Source organism: Trichechus manatus, unplaced genomic scaffold (genome assembly GCF_000243295.1).
Source record: "Trichechus manatus latirostris isolate Lorelei unplaced genomic scaffold, TriManLat1.0 scaffold00211, whole genome shotgun sequence".
Lineage (NCBI taxonomy): Eukaryota > Metazoa > Chordata > Mammalia > Sirenia > Trichechidae > Trichechus > Trichechus manatus.
Window position 1 is genome coordinate 983,275 of NW_004444147.1, and position 17,243 is coordinate 1,000,517.

The window sequence follows — 17,243 nt, forward strand, 5'->3', positions numbered from 1 at the left end:
TTGCTCTGGATCCTCATCTGACTTCTGGTTCTTGGGACTTGAGCTAGTAGCTTACCTGCTGATCTTGAGATTCAATGCCCACCACAGCCTGTGAACCAGAAGGTCTGCTGTCTGACCTGCCAATCTTGGGTTCACAAGCCCCTGTGCCTATATGAATCAGGAGAAGCCTCCAGCCAGAATCACTTGGGACTTTCCAACCTCTACATAATTGATATTATTTCCCTGGTATAAATCTCTCTCTCTCTGTCTTTTCTCTTCCTATACATACATACACCGGTTTGGAGCCGTGGTGGCACTGTGGGTAAGAGCTTGGCTGCTAACCAAAAGGTCGGCACTTTGAATCCACTAGCCATTCCTTGGAAACCCTATAGGGCAGTTCTACTCTGTCCTATATGGTTGCTATGAGTCACAATAGACTCGATGGCAACGGGTTTTTTTCATTGGTTTTGCTTCTCTAGAGAACACAGTCTAAGACAATTTGCCTGACCCAAGTCATGGTATTTTCAATCACCTCATATGTATGTGAAAGCTGGACAATAAACAAGGAAAACTGAAGAAAAATTGATACATTTTAACTATGATGTTGGCAAAGAATATTGAATATACCATGAACTGTGAGAAAAATGAACAAATCTGTCTTGGAAGTATAGCCAGAATGCTCCTTAGAAGCAAAGACGGTGACACTTCATCTCATGTACTTTGGACATGTTACCAGGAAGGACTAGCCCCTGGAGAAAGACATCATGTTTGGAAAAGTAGAAGGTCAACGACAAAGAGGAAGACCCTCAACGAGATGGATTGACACAGTGGCTGCAACAGTGGGCTCAAACATAGCAAAGTTGTGAGGATGGTGCAGGACCAGGCAGTGTTTTGTTCTGTTGTACATAGGTTCGCTATGAGTCAACCTACTCGATGCTATCTGAAGACAACAACAATAACATTTTACTAGAGAAAAACCCTGAAGAAATGGGACACAGAGTGATCCACTTTAACTGTGTAAAGAAAGTTCTGAGTAGCAGATACTATGTATTGAAAACAGCTTTAAGGCCAGTGGCTCCAACACAGGCCCCCCTAGTAAGCAGACAAGGAATCTATAAAAAGACACAGAAAAAAAAGCACAGTACTTAGTATCTGTGGCTTCTAATTTCAATGTTGACTTAATTTCTTTGTAATTATTTGACTAAAAGAAAATAAACTTATAATTTTTTAATCTACACGTAGAATAAAAATATTTGTTTTAAGGGTATTATAAAGATGTAAGAAGATAATACAAAATCATGACTGAGATGTTACAGTCATTTAAAACCATTTGCTTCCTTCTACATCCTTAGTCCCCCATGAGCACAGCTTCAAGTATGGTCAAACTTCAGAGCCAGGGTATGCTCCTGGGGCAGGAGGCAAGATGGATAGATTGGGAATAAGGAAGAGTATAATTTGCTAAAATGTAGCGGGGAAAGGTCTGAAAAGAAAAGGCCTGGTGCTCCCCTAATCCCTGGGTAGCACAAACAATGAATGCACTGGGCTGCTAACCAGAAGGTTGGAGGTTTGAATCCACCTAGAGGCACCTCAGAAGGAAGGCCTGATCAGCTACTTCCAAAAAAATCAGCCATTGAAAATACTGTGGCACACAGTTCTACTCTGACACACATGCTTGACTGACAATTTGGGTAGACTATCCTATGAAAGATGTCACCATCAGGTGAAGCTTGATGATGGGTACACAGGATTTCTCTGTACTACCTCTACTACTTTTTGTGAAGGAAAAAATCAATAATCTCCTTGGATTGAAGTTTCAATTCTTCATACCAAACAGACTGCCATTGATTCTGACTCATAGCAATCCTATAGGACAGAATAGAACTGCCCCATAGGGTTTCCAAGGCTGTAAATCTTTAAGGAAGCAGACTGCCACATCTTTCTCCCATGGAGCAGCTGGTGGGGTCAAACCATGGACATTTAGAACCTTTAGTAGCTGAGCACTTTTACCACTGTACCATCAGTGCTCCTCAATTCTTCATAGGGGATAAAAAAAGATCTTGGAACAACCTGACAGGAAGACAAATTTTAATAGTAAAATAGAATTTAAATAGTACTGTAAATAAATTTTGTTCATTCATTCATTTATTCATTCATTCAAAAACAAGATGCAGGAGAACATGGGGACTAAGAGTAGAGTCTGGAGTCAGGCCACGTGGGTTTAAATACTAGATTTGCTTTGGCAATTCTTCTATCTATCTGTGTTGCTCTGTTTACATTTGGAAAATGGGAATAATAAAACTGCGTTCTTAGTGTTGTGATGAGTATATACATTTATGTATTTTAGAAGAGTGTGAGATACATATTAAGCACTGAGTGTAAGATCTTACTATTATTATTGATGTATTCTTTGGTTGAAAGTCTGCTTTATTCATAGAGATTTACTAGATCATGCAAAAGATAAAAAGATGATTCAGTCAAGGTTCTGTGTCCTCAAGAATTTTATAGTTTAACCGGAGACAGAGATGGAAAAAGGTTGCACAAATAAAAAGCATAAAATTGAGTACGTAAGAGACATTCAAATAGAGTGTCAGAGAAAAGAGAGCAAAGACAGTATGTTGGCGAAATTAGAAAGTGTTTTTTTGATACCCGAAATGGGTCTTGAGTTTAGATTTGATTCCATATGATCCCAGGAAAAGCATTTCAGCCAGTAGAAACCACATGGTCAAGGTCAATAGCAAGAGGGAATAGACTGGGTATTGTGTTCTAGGAACAGAGTCCATTTAGACTGGTGTGCAGTCCAGAAATAGGTGAGAAATTGATTACAAACACCGAAATGATTTAAAACAGATAATGTTAACATAGAACTCCAGAATAAAGACCTGCCAAAGGAAGTAAGAAAAGTTACCCTCTTACAGTTAGTGACTTCCAAAGACAGACTGACATGCGTGTTACTGAATTCTCCCCCTTAGTGCAGCATGGAACCAGCATCAGTGAAGCCAAGACTGGCCCCTGCCCTGGCAGAATTTCCATCTGATGGAATACCAAGCAGGGATGTGTGCTGCTAAGATACTTTGTTTTGTTAATTGCTTCCTTGCTCTTTCTGGTGATTTTGTGAGGGAGACAGCTAATACCATTCTGTTTGCCTGGATTTGCTCCACTTGCTCCCCACGAAAAAATTGGTCTAAATTACTGTGACTGGCAAGCGTATTGTTCAAATGATTGGCAGGGAAAACAAAACAGTGTTTGCAGGCTCCGTGAAGCAACATTTGATTGGAGCAGTTAACACCTCTTGTTGTGGCATTGATTCAACCTCATCCGGCTTTGAAGTGGTTGGGTAGCTATATAATTCTTCCCAGAATCCAGTTTTGCATTTTAGATTGCAAACAGGGGAATTTCCAGATGATGCCCTAGAGACAAGATTTTTTTTTTAAAGAACTGTTTTGAAATGTCCCTCTGGGAAAGAAAAGTGGCTAGTTAGACGGAGAATAAAAGGTAAAGGCCCTTGGGGAATTAAAAGGGCATGGAAGGAATGCTTTAATATTTTCAGATGAAGATCAGTGTTCACCTGTGACCAGCTCTGGTGAAAAATGAGAATTTCATCCTTACAGCCAATTTGTACATTGCACTGCAGGCAAAGGAACCTTTTCTTATCTGTATTCAAAGGCATTGATTGAGCATCAAGGATACGTTATGCACTGCATCAAAAGCAGAATTAAAAAAGTCTCTACCCAGGAGATTTATGATTTAAATGCTATTTTCATAAGCCATGTCCCAATAGGAAAATAACACATTTATTTTCTTCACTGGATTCCTTTCAATCTTCTCCCGCTTCCTGTCTCTGAATTCTCCCTTGACACCATCCAAAACTTGTGTTTTCACGTAAAGCCAGAAACTTGAAAAAGTGATTTTTTAAAAGCACTACTGCTGTTTTCCATCATTTTGTATTTCTAGAAGCAGAGTTTCCTTGACAAAGTATTTCCTAGGCATAAATCCCGACTGAATACCTGTTTAAGGTCCTTTCAATAATCCATAGGGACAAAAGTATACCAGATAGTAAAATCCATCGTTTTCTCTCAATTGCTCCCCTTTTAGTGCATTTTCAACTTTCAATTTCCTGTTTCTTTGCTTAATGGTTCAGAAATATTATCATTTATTTCACGTTTGCCTTCCACATTGAAGACTGTCGTAAACCCTTTAATGGCAAACTTGGAAAGTTCTGGAAAGAAATCTTACGACAAGTGATCATTACGACTACATAAGATGAGCTTAAACACCCGCTTCTGAAAGTTCTTTATCCTCCTACTCCACGTGGCTCAATGGCATGTGCTTTTGAAAGTTCCTAAGCCTGGCACATGAAGAATATTATAACGGGAATTCATACACTATTATAGCGAGGATCAGTTCTAGGAGCTACCTTACTGTTTTATTGATCAACTGATAGATTGATTATTACATATAACACTAATATATATGGTGTGCAACAATCAAAAAAATTTATTCAGGCTAGATATTTCTATTTCCTGTCCTTATCCATTATTGCTTTCTCTTGCCATAAGCCATTAAGAGAATCTGAGGGACGAGAGTAACACACTCCCTTGCTCAGATATTGAACTGTATGTAGATGATCAAAGGTTAAGGGAGCACCTGGGTGCCTTTGATCACCTTCATGAGTTGTGACAAGCTGGCATTCTTCTGTCCACCTTCAAGGGTTCCTTAGCCTTGAGTAAATTTGTATGGATTAGATGGACTGAAAGGCTGAAGAAGGCAAATTTTTAAACTTTATTGGCAAAACCAAACAGAAGAAAAAAGAAAGGTACTTACATTGCTTAACAACAGAAGGTACGCATTAGGTGTCTTCCTGCCTCCAAGGTATATAAAATCGTATGAAAACTAAAATAACTAGTGAAAGTAAAGGGAACTTATTGCAAGCAAAAGTGAGTGGGACGTTAATAAATTTAAAAGAAAATATCGTTCATCATATTTATAGTCTTTTTACTCCCTGTTCGTAAGTGGATAATAACATATCTTATTTTGTCCTTTGCTCTATACTACGTAACCACATTCTCCCAAAGTTTAATTTTAGCCTGTTTCACTGTTTTTTTTTTTCCCAGTTAGGTTCATTCTAAAAGGAACAATGTTTGTTTGTCGCCTGCTTCTTTGCACCATATCTTGGTGATATACCTTTATGTATCAAACCACCGGTATAATTTCTATTTCATTATTCTTTAAATCTAATTTTCCTTCCCTTTGTTTATGCTTTATGCATAACTTCTCATCCCTGGCATTGCTCTTCAAACTTGCCAATCATATTTTTTTTTCAAAGTGACATAAATATCTTAAGCCAAATTTCTACTTTTTTCTATCTAGATTGTTTTTTGTTTTTTGTTTTGCCTTTTAGCAGTCATTCTAAAATGTGTATCATCACATTGTCAGAAAAACTTTATTCTATACTTTATGCATATTCTCCAATGTCCTCCTTAAACAGTCTCTTTCAAAGTCCTTACCTCTTTCCTCTTTTATCGCCACTTTATTTCCAGGGTATATTCTTAATGAGAAAGAACTACATTTCACAGGATAAATTAAGGAAGCTTGGATTTAGATACCCGAATTGATTACAGTGGGGCAGTGCTGAGTCACAGAACCAGATGCGTCCCCCTCATCCTTCCAGCCTCCTCCAGACCTCTTCACACAAATCTTACCCAGATTGAAACAGCCCCAAGGTGGCAGAGAAGGAGTGACATGGAGGCTACCAGCACCATAAACCATCTATATGTGTGTGCATACATGTATGTATTATCCACAGACTCAATATATTATAAATCCTAAAATTTATACAGAAAAATTTATATAGACTCTGTATTCCTCATATTTGGGTTTAAAAAATATTAAATTTTACAAGTTTGCTTTAACTTTTCATTTAATGAGATAAAATATTAAAGACACAGCAAAAATTCCTCTACAAATCCCCTTTTCCTACCTCCTTCAAGATAACGAATAAACTAAAATTCCTCCATATCCTTTTCTTGCATGCACGTACAGCAAAAGATAGTAAGTGTGCCAGATTAATATGTATAATGTTCTTTCAATGATGCATTATAAGCTACGTTAAAAGGTAAATTGGGAGAAAATACTTGCAATGCAGTTAAGTAACAAAAAGTTAGTACCTAAAATACATAAATAATTCCACAATCAAAGAAAAACACAGCTCAAGAGGAAAATGGGCGGGCATTTGGAAAGCTCCTCAGTGCTCTGGGAAGCAAGTCTGTGCTTGCACACACTTCCTGTGGATCTCACAGTTCTCCCTCCGTCCTCACATATGTGGGAGGGCAGCTGTTCAGATCCTCCACAAATAGAGATTCTACAGGGTATCATTTCTGGCACTTTGTCGTCCAAGCCATTAATCTGTATTATTATTCCTGTTTGTGCAGAAGAGAACTCAGTTCTGATGAACAAAACTCTAAAGCTTTCAAATTCAGGGACAATTATTCTACACGGGTCCTCTAGAATATTTCAGCCTGGGATCTCCAGAATGCACAGAGCCCTCTGAGTTAACTCCTTATGTCATTTAAGCATTACTCTGTTTAACACCTTAGAATGCCCATTTTCTTTTTTTATAAAATGGTAATGATAACATGATATCTGTTCACCTGAATGGAGCGAATGTAAATTTGAAATTTTATAGTTGTGCGTCAGGGATGAATCCATTCACTATACTTATTCAATCTATATGCTGAGCAAATAATCCCAGAAGCTGGACTATATGAAAAACACAGCATCAGGATTGGAGGAATACTCATTAACAACCTGCAATATGCAGATGACACAACTTTGCTTGCTGAAAACATAGAGGACTTGAAGCACTTACTGACGAAAATCAAAGACTACAGCCTTCAATATGGATTACACCTCAACATAAAGAAAACAAAAATCCTCACAACTGGAGCCAATAAGCAACATCATGATAAATGGAGAAAAAATTGAAGTTGTCAAGGATTTCATTTTACTTGGATCCACAATCAATGCCCATGGAAGCAGCAGCCAAGAAGTCAAGAGACGTATTGCATAGGGCAAACCCGCAGTAAAAAAACCTCTTTAAAGTGTTAAAAACCAAAGATGTCACTTTGAGGACTAAGGTGTGTCTGACCCAAGCCATGGTGTTTTCAATTGCCTTATATGCACAGGGAAGCTGGACAATGAATAAGGAAGACGAGACAAGAATTGATGCCCTCGAATTATGGTGTTGGTGAAGAACAGTGAATATAGCATGGACTGCCAGAGAGAACGAACAAATCTGTCTTGGAAGAAGTACAGCCAGAATGCTCCCTAGAAGTGAGGATGGTGAGACTTTGTCTCATGGACATACTATCAGGAGGGACCAGTCCCTGGAGAAGGACATCCTGCTTGGTAAAGTAGAGGGTCAGTGACAGAGAGAAAGACCCTCAATGATATGGATTGACACATTGGTTCCAATGATGGGTTCAAGCATAGTAATGATTGTGAGGATGGCACAGGACTAGGCAGTGTTTTGTACTGTTGTATGTAGGGTTTCCATGAGTTGGAACTGACTCAATGACACCTAACAACAACATACTTGTTTTAACAGAACAAGGATGCATATATTTATTGATTATAACCCTTATTTATAACAGGAATTTAACTATAGTAACATAAAATGTGTTTATAATAATTGTGAAATTAAAAACTTGTGTACAGAGTTGATAAAATATTATATTCCATTTTATGACAATTTATTTGATGTATGCTTGTATCTCTAAAATGAGAAAGAAGGAATGTTGTTTGCTGTTTGAGATCTCACTCTCTATTTCCCCAGGTAACTCTCAAGAGAAAGACGGTAATTAATAAAGGGAACATACAAGTTCTGTTTTCCCAAAACACAAATGAACACCTATATAAAAAGAAAAAAATTGAAAAATAAAATAGAGAAGACAGGAGAAGAGAGAAGAAAGAAGAAAAGGAATGGAACTCAAAGAAGAGGGGAGGAGAGGAGAGGAGAGAACAGGAGAAGAGAGAGAGGAGAGGAGAGGGGAGGGGAAGGGAGAGGAGGGGAGATAGGAGAAGAGAGGAGAGGAGAGGGGAGGGGAGGAGAGGGCAGGGGAGGGGAGGGAGGAGAAAAGAGGAGAGGAGAGGAGAGGAGAGGGCAGGGGAGGAGAGGGGAGGAAGGGTAGTTAGTTACAGAAAGTAGCTCCTTGGTTGTAGGTTAAAGTATATACCATGGCTCAGTCATACTTTTGGTCACTGTTATTGCCATAAAACTGTTTTTATATTATGCCTATGTATTAGTTCATTTCTTCCAATAAACAGATAATAAGACATGTAAGAGCTTTGGAGGGCAAATTCTTATGAACGATAAAGGGAAGGAAGCAGGGATAGTCAGAGGGAGCCTTCAGACCCTGATGCAATTCTGACCTGTGAAAGGAGAAGCAGAATGAAGGAGAATTGAGTAGGAAGTGTGCAGCAAACTCTAAAGAAGTTTTGGCCAGGCCAATGAGGAATCTCTAAGGCAAAGTCACTCATTCAAAAAGTCTCCTATTCCTCTGGAATAGGCTTGCACTAGTACTCTGCTATGCTCAGTCATTGTCTGAAGCAGCCCAGGGAAAGTATGGATTGGGCAAAAATGTAGTACTGGATTCAGAGTGGTAACAACTAAGACTGTCCATCAGTTATGGTTCCCCCAGCAAGAGCGCTGTTTGGTGAATTTTCTGGGCTGCCACACCCTGTATTTCCTCTTTGGATTAAAAATTAAAAAAAAGTTTGCCCGGTAGGGATTGGAGATAGCCAATTTATATTAATAGAATGTCAGAATCTACCAAGACTCAGGCAGTTAGTTGGTCTTTTGAGATAAACAACTGACCTCTGGAAAGATTAATAACAGCAGTAGTCCTAAATTACGATCAGTTAAGAAATGATGTCCAGTTATATAATAGGAAATCATTGAATTTAAGACTGGAAATTCAAGGAGTGAATTTTAGTGACTCTAAAGTCAAATTGCAAAATGACCTTTGACTCTGCACCTTTGGTCTTGACACTAGGTGAATCTGCACAGTGAGGAGTAGGAGTATTTCTGCAAAATTAACTGCATGCAAGGACATCAAATTCAGTGGAGGATAGGGAATGAATTGAAGAGTCATATCAAAAGACAATGCAGCTGTGGTGGGTAGACTCTAAAGCAGTCACTAACGATTCCTGCCTCCTGGTATTCATGTCCTTATGTAACTGCCTTTCTTTGAGTGTGAGCAGGTTCTGTGACTTGTTTCTAGCCAGGAGAACAGTGATGAGATGTCACTTCTGTGGTTAGACTAGGTAACATGGTGACTTCCATTTTTGAAGGCTTTGATATAGCAAGTTACCATGTTGGCAAAGAACTGAGGGTGGCCTCCATCCAACAGTCAGGAGTTCAGGCTCTCGGTCTGACAACCACTGAGGATTTAAATTCAGGCGATAACTATGTGAGCTTAGAAGTAGATCCTTCCCCAGTCAAACCTTCAGATGAGACCACATCCCTGGTCAACACATTGATTTCAACCTTGCACAAAACTGAATCATGTGACCCAGCTAAGCCATGCCTGGATTCCTGATCCACAGAAAATGTGAGATAATAAGTGTGTCTTTAAAAAAATAACATTTTATTGTGTTTTAGGTGAAAGTTTACACAGCAAATTAGGTTTCCATTTAACAATTTTTATACAAATTTTCTGTGCCATTGGTTACAGTGTGTCAGCATTCTCGTTATTTCCGTTGTTTGTTGTTTCCATTGATCTAGCTTCCCCTCCCCTCCTTGCCTTCTCATCTTTGCTTTTGGGTAAACGTCGACCATTTGGTCTCATATAGTTAATTGTTTAAGGGAGCACATTACTCACAGGTGGTATTGTTTACTTAATAAGACAATCTATTATTTGTCTGAAAGGTGATCTGCAGAAATAGCTTCAAATCCAAGTTCAAAGGTTATTTTAGGGCAATAATCTCTAGGGTTCCTCTAGTTTCTATCAGTCCAGCAGGTCTGGATAATACACGTGTCTTGTTTTAAGCCACTAAGTTTTTGCTATTTTTTTACCCAGCAACAGATAACTAATGTAGCAGCCAAACGATGTAGGTAAAAATCTGTAAGATATATCAAGTATACAGGTGAGTGGGTTTTATTTAATCAATTAATTATTTTATTTTTCAAGATTTTGCGATGTGTGTGATACTCTTGAGATTTTTAGACTCTTTTAGAATTTTTAATTTGTTGTAGTTTCCTTATTTAGTTCAATACTCGATCAATGATTGATGAGCTCATAAGTAGTGTCTGGCACATAGTGAGTGGTTAGAAATAGTATATATCACTTCACCACGTGGAAAATATTCAAAATTAAGTATATGCACAACAAATTACTAGTGGTACACTTCTTCCTTTTCCAGTAATTCACTTTGATGTAATATAATGTCATTTTCTATCCCTTAATTGCCCTTATGCTCCACAATAAATTGATTTAACAGCATGGAAATCTTAGATGTCATAGTAACACGAGCAAGTAGGTAGTAAAATGTCTACAGATATAAATTATCTTTGGACAATAAAATTGACCTGCTCACAGAGTTGATTTAACTTGGAGATCATGTAGCAAATATTTGGAATAGGCATGACTTCTGAATTCTATGTGCTAAATGACATACTGCCATTTTTATTTTTGAAATCCAAATTTGACCCAGTATGTTGCATGCAACATGCTGCCTTCAGTTTAGCATAATATCCCACAATTTAGGGAAATGAGTCACTCTTGAAAGGGTTACAGGAGGATTTGGCATTCTCCTTACAGTGCAAATCCATTCTTTCATCTCCAATAGCAGGTGTTCATGTAAATTCACTGCACACTTTTGGAAAGGGAGGAAAAGCTAAAGGTTTGGGCTGTTTGCAAATCGCCCATTATTGTACCTCTTTAAACTACTCTCTTTGACTGCATAAGACTTTGATAGCTCATCTAGTTGCAATAGCATGAGCCCAGTGCTGCAGGCATGAGGCAATTGGGGGCAATGTGTTATTGACAGAATCTCCTGAATGATGATCTATTATGAACATCAATGAGAACAACACTTGTTCTTTCTAAAAAGTCTGTTTGTTCCTCTTGCCTCACCTGGGAGGAGCACACTGCCCAGGACTGAGACACTGTTTGTACCCTGTAATTTACCCTTCTGTACGGTTGCTGCAATTTTACACGGGTTGGCGAGTTTTTTGTGGTCTCTATTTTGATGACTTACGAATCATTTAGAATCATGACATGCCCCAAAATCTCTCAATGCAAGATCATTTGGCAAGAAATAAGTAAAATAAAACAAGCGTCTCCATGATTTAAAAAAAAAAAAAGTTCACCTTTGGCTCAGAGTTGATTTCCCAAAAAGTATAGGAAATGGTTATAGCAGGAGGGCTTTCACGCAAATGTGACGCTTAGAAAACAAAGACTCTTATGTATCACTTACATTGCAGACAGACTAAAAAAATAAACTGATGATTATATACTAAACAGCAATGGACACAATTAACCACGTCCACTGGTTACTTCCTTGGGATTTAGGATGTCAGATTACCTTGGTTCTGTCCCTGCCTTTCTAAATATTTATTTTTCTCCTTTTTCTGGCTTTTAAAATCAGTCAGATAAATGTTTCCAAAAAATTGTCCTCCTCAGGCGCACATGCAGGCTTTCAGTTTAAAGTAAATTGAAAAGTTATTTTTCTGAAGGATAAATACTAAAACCAGATATAATATTTAAAATTACTAATAATAACTGCTTCATACAATTGAGAGGGATGATTCTAATATGGACTTCACAAGGTGTTAAGAAAAGATAATTTAAGCTGTAGGTCAGATTCTATATGCAGTAGGCTTATGAAATATATATATTGTTGCTTTGTTTTACTTTATGTTTCTATCAAATTAGAAAATTCTAAATCACATTATAGGTCAACAGAAATGCCAGCAAAGGGTCAACGTCTTGTTAAAGGTGCAGGTCTGGTATCTACTAAGAATATTAGGTCTAATATCAACTGAGAATTATAGAACAATTTCTAAGTCAAACTACTTACAGAGTTTTGTCAGATGCTAGTTAAAAGATATATAACATTAAAACAAACCTGGAAATTGTTGAATGATAGTATTGAAAGAATCCCCAACCCACTGTTTGGTAGAGTTCAACACTGAAAAGTATGTCTTCATATTTCTAGCACTTGGATGTGACTTTTGAGCACACAATGTGACCAAAATTTTTGGGGCTGAGTAGTCAAACTTCAGAATATATACCACTGAGACATGCAATTTTGGCAAGTCACTTCAAATCATAGAAAAATTATTTTCTAATGTTATCAACATCTTTACAAGAAACTATTCTTTCAATAGCCAGCATAATTCAACAAGTAATATCACAGGCCTATACTTCTTGCACAGTTCTTAGGGAAATATATGTGTTTTGATCATATTTATAAAGTTCAGCATTTCTATCAAAACCAAGTCAAGATTTGGTACAAATTGCTGACTACCAAACTCTTCTCTGTTAATTAAGCTATACGTCTATTGACATTGAGGGGTGTTATGGATTGAATCATGTCCCCCAAAAATGTGTATCAATTTGGCTAGGCTATGATTCCCAGTACTGTGTGAGTGTCCACCATTTTGTGATCTGATGTGATTATCTTATGTGTTGTGAATCCTAACCTCTATGATGTTAATGAGGCAGGATGCAATCTATAGGATTAGGTTGTATCTTGAGACAATCTCTTTTGAGATATAAGACAGAAAGCAGCAGAGAGGAGAGGGACCTCATACTGCCAAGAAAAAAGCGCTGGGAGCAGAGCACATTCTTTGGACTATGGGTCCCTGTGTGGAGAAGCTCCTAGAGCAAGGAAAGATTGATGATAAAGACCTTCCCCAGAGCTAACAGAGACAGAAAGCCTTACCTGGGAGCTGGCACCCTGAATTCAGACTTCTAGCCTCCTAGACTGTGAGATAATAAACTGTTGTTTGTTAAAGCCATCCACTTGTGGTATTTCTGTTATAGCAGCACTAGATAACTAAGACAAAGGGAAACTTCTTCTATTTACAAAGCAATGGACTTCCTTTCTGCATATATAGTTTATGCTCCATTAGTGTGTTTTCCAGTCTTCATCATGGTTCATAAAATAATCTTAACCACACAAAACACCTTCTATCCTCTTACATGGATTTTCAGTTATGAGTGGAAGAGGAAGTCATCAAGCACTTCTCCTTCATATGTGCACCATCTGTTTGCCAAGAGCTGATTCACACTCTGCAAATCAGTGTTTTCTCCCAAATGTAATGTGAAATGTCTGCTCAGATGTACGTGATGGTAACTGTTCTTTTGCATTTTATGCACTTACATTATGCAATCTCCAGTGGCGTTGTTTTACAAAGACTCCTTCTATCTTCTCATCAAACAGATTACCCTAAATGAGGATTGCACCATGTAGTGTCTGTCTATTCCTCTTCCAGTGGAAAATATTATTTTGCACTTACTTTGGAAGAGCTTGACTCTTTCCGAGGGAAATGATTATGCCTTATTTTAAAATTATTAAAAACAGTTCAGTGGCTTTATCCTACTCTTTAACAAAGTTTCATAACGGTTATAACTAGGAGTAAATGAAATACTGATTCAATACAATTTAGTTTTTAGATATCCATTTCGGCAAGTCCTACTCACATTTTTGGCTACTTTTGCAAAATTAACAGAGATTCAATTGTCCACGCATATATAGATTTACAATCTATATTCATGCCATAGTCTCCTTTACTAAAAAAGTGTATGATGGCATTTTGAGGTTTAATATCTGTTTTGGGAATTTTATTAACAATTTTATGTTTCACTGAACCAAATACTCATTACTGTGAATTAGGGACTGCATTAATTTTCTATTGCCAAATAACAAATTTAGAGGCTTAACACAATATCCATTTGTTATCTCACGATTTTGTAGGTCAGAAGTTCTGGTGGTCTTAGCTGGATTCTCTGCTTAGGGTCTCACAAAGTTGAAATTAATATGTTAGCCAGGCTAGGCTTTTACCGGCAGCTCTGAGGAAGACTCCGCTTCCAAGTTCATTCAGATTATTGGCAGAATTCAGTTGCTTGCAGTTCAAGGACTGAGGTTCCCATTTCTTTGCTCGACAGGGGCCTCAGTACTGCTTAAGGCTGCCCACATTTCTTCTCATGTGGCCCCCTTTATCTTCAATGACATCAATAGCATCCTCGGTTTTGAGCTAGAAAATATTATTTCCGTTTACACACTTGACTTTCAGAAAAACTTCATCGCATGTATTAGAGTAACTCATTATCTCTGCCAATCCCAATATCTATCTCTACTTCTGATGGCAAATCTAAATTCATATTTCAAATAATTTTGATTTTTGCAAAGATTTTTGGCTGACCTTATGTAATAACTAAACTCTTATTTTGAGGATATTGAATTATTAAATTGTATTTCAACTATTAGCATTATTTTTAATCCATGGTTTTGGCAGGAATATATTAAAGCTGATTTTCCATCTTGCAAGGATTGATTAATTATAAACAAATAAGTGAGAATGCCACTGTCAACATTACATGTTGGGGAAATTGTACTTTTTTGTTAGGATGAAGTGACAAACTTGTTTGAAAGTGGATATCTCACATAAGGATCAAATTCAATCACCATATCAATCTACCTATGAAATGGTAGCTCATTATTTAGATAAAAATAAATATAAATGGAGATCTAATAATTTCTTTCCATTTATGCAGCATCTGTCATTGGTGCCTGACCCATGTCACCTCAGGGCTCACTGTTCTCATGCAAACTGACCCTGCAAACATCTGATTCCTCACCTGAGTGCTTTCCTGGACACTAAAGCCTGTATGGCCCGCATATGTGGCACAAGAAGTGGCAAGAAATTCTTGCCCTAGGAGCTACCCTCAACAAATGACTGATAGAGTTCATGAATAATTATCAACTTCCTTTCTCCTCATTTGAGATATCTCTGAGGCATAGTCTACACTGTCTCTGTTGAACACCAGTTGCCCGGAGGAGTAACCTGCTAAACAAAGCACTCTTCATGGGATCCTTTCCCTATCTCACTTCTTCACTTCTTTCTGGGATCAGTCCCCAAAAAAGACTGGAACTCACATGGTTGTCTTAGGGTCTGCCTCTGGGGGAACCCAATATAAGACAATGCAGACAGTACACCCGTGTATCAACCTGGGTTCTTCATGCACCCCACTCTGGAGGCCATTCTTCTATAGGATAAAATGTACACACCTCACTTTGTAGGCTAAAAGGACTTCATAATCTGGCGCTTTTCTATCACCTGTTATTCCTCACCTCTCCCTTCTCTCCTATAAAACAGTCTCACTGAATGTCTAACTATTCAGTAAAAGCCTCATTCCTTTTCACTTTTCTATTTCATTGTATCTTTCTATATTCTTTCTTTTATGATTTGGCAAATTCCCCAGAAGCCTAGATTGTCTTTTGTCTCTGCAACCAAATATATTTTCAAAATTATGGAATAGGTGAATGAATGAATGAAAAGATTAATGAATTAATGAATGAAAGAACAGGTCAAATACAATATAATTAGATTTAATTACTGAAAAGATGATCTTTGGTAGTCATATGCTCTCATAGGTAACAGAGTAGCCCCCATGCAGGAGTGCAAGTCCTGGAACAAAGAACTATGGATGGGTCTGGTGACGGCTATGAGATCAAATCTTTAAAAAGTACAATTTCCTTATTAAAAATGCCACCTCTACTATAACAAAACCTATTTTTCTTTTCTTTTCAAGATCTAAGTAGAGGAGATGGAATGATACAAATAATCCATATCAACCATGCCCATAGTAATGTATCAGAAATGTAATATTTTTTAAAGTAATACCTTTAAGGAATTTCTACAGACACATAGTGACCCTCATTAAAGGAACATCTGGATTAGCTTCCTCACATCCAAACTGAATAATATACACAGGTGTCACTGGAGTTGACAAAATGATTTGAATCTTCTGAGACTCATATCTTTTGCATGTTATCATATTAAGAAAATAATGTTTCTTATACTCCTTCCTAAAGGTATTGCATGATTTGTACCAAAAAGCTAGAGCATGTGCAAAGCAAAACTGAATATATAGGGCATGCGCTTTCTAATCAATTGTCATGCTGCAACAATGACCACAAGACTCAAATCTGAGAAATATTCAGATAAGAGTCATTGAGCAGAGTGAGCAGCTAAGTGGAAGTATCCACTAGCAAATCAGTTTTCAAGTTGTTTGCAGAACAGGATTTAGGTTAAAAAATAACCCAGTTTCTTTTTGCAATGTAATTCAAAAAGGCAGAAATGAAAGCTTTTTAGGCACAACATGTATTATGCAAATGATTGAAATAAATTTTGCTGTTTTGACCTTTTGGATGTTCCTTTTACACAATTTCATCCTTCATGCTTTTCTCTAGTTCAGCTTCAGTTGCGTGTAACAGAAAGTGAACTATCAAAACACAAAACATGCAAAAACTTCAGAAGTACAGTTTCTGCAAAGCTTGATACAGCCATAATCTTTCACAAATTAAATTCTAAAGGTTAAGAGAACTCAGCACTGAGAGAGAGTTAGAAAGGAGAAAAGATGTGCCCTCTGGGAGCTGGGAGGGTCTACTTCTATGTGTTATAATAACCTGATTTCCTTATGCATGTTACTATTTCTTATTTTTAGCCTCTGAGATTTCTGGCTTTTGGATAAAACAAGTTAATAATGACAAATAAAAACAAATGTGTTTACAGAGGTTATGTTTTTATTTCTCCCAAAGTTTGCTATGAGAAAAGGCCAAAGGACTGTCATCAGGGATTGAGTTGGGAATCTTTAGACTCACCTGTCTTTCACAAAAACAACAAAATACATCTTTATTGGAAGTCATTGCTGCCAAAATAAATTCAGTTCAGGCAGCAGGTATTTCAATAGATAATAAACTGGATGGATTAGATGCCAGAGTCGCTATGTTAGGAAACGCAGATGGAAACACCGATCAAAACACAGAATGACTAGAAGGCATGGCAAAAACTGCAGGCAGAGGAGGTCTCAGCCTGCTCCTCATACAATACCATCAAAGGCATAGAGGTCTTTGAGTTTTAGCGGGAAAGCCTAGGCCAAAAAATAAAAAAGGAATTGTAAGAGCCGATGCTGTCTATATGTATATATATATAGATATATCTATACATAGATATATCTGTATCTATATATCTCTAT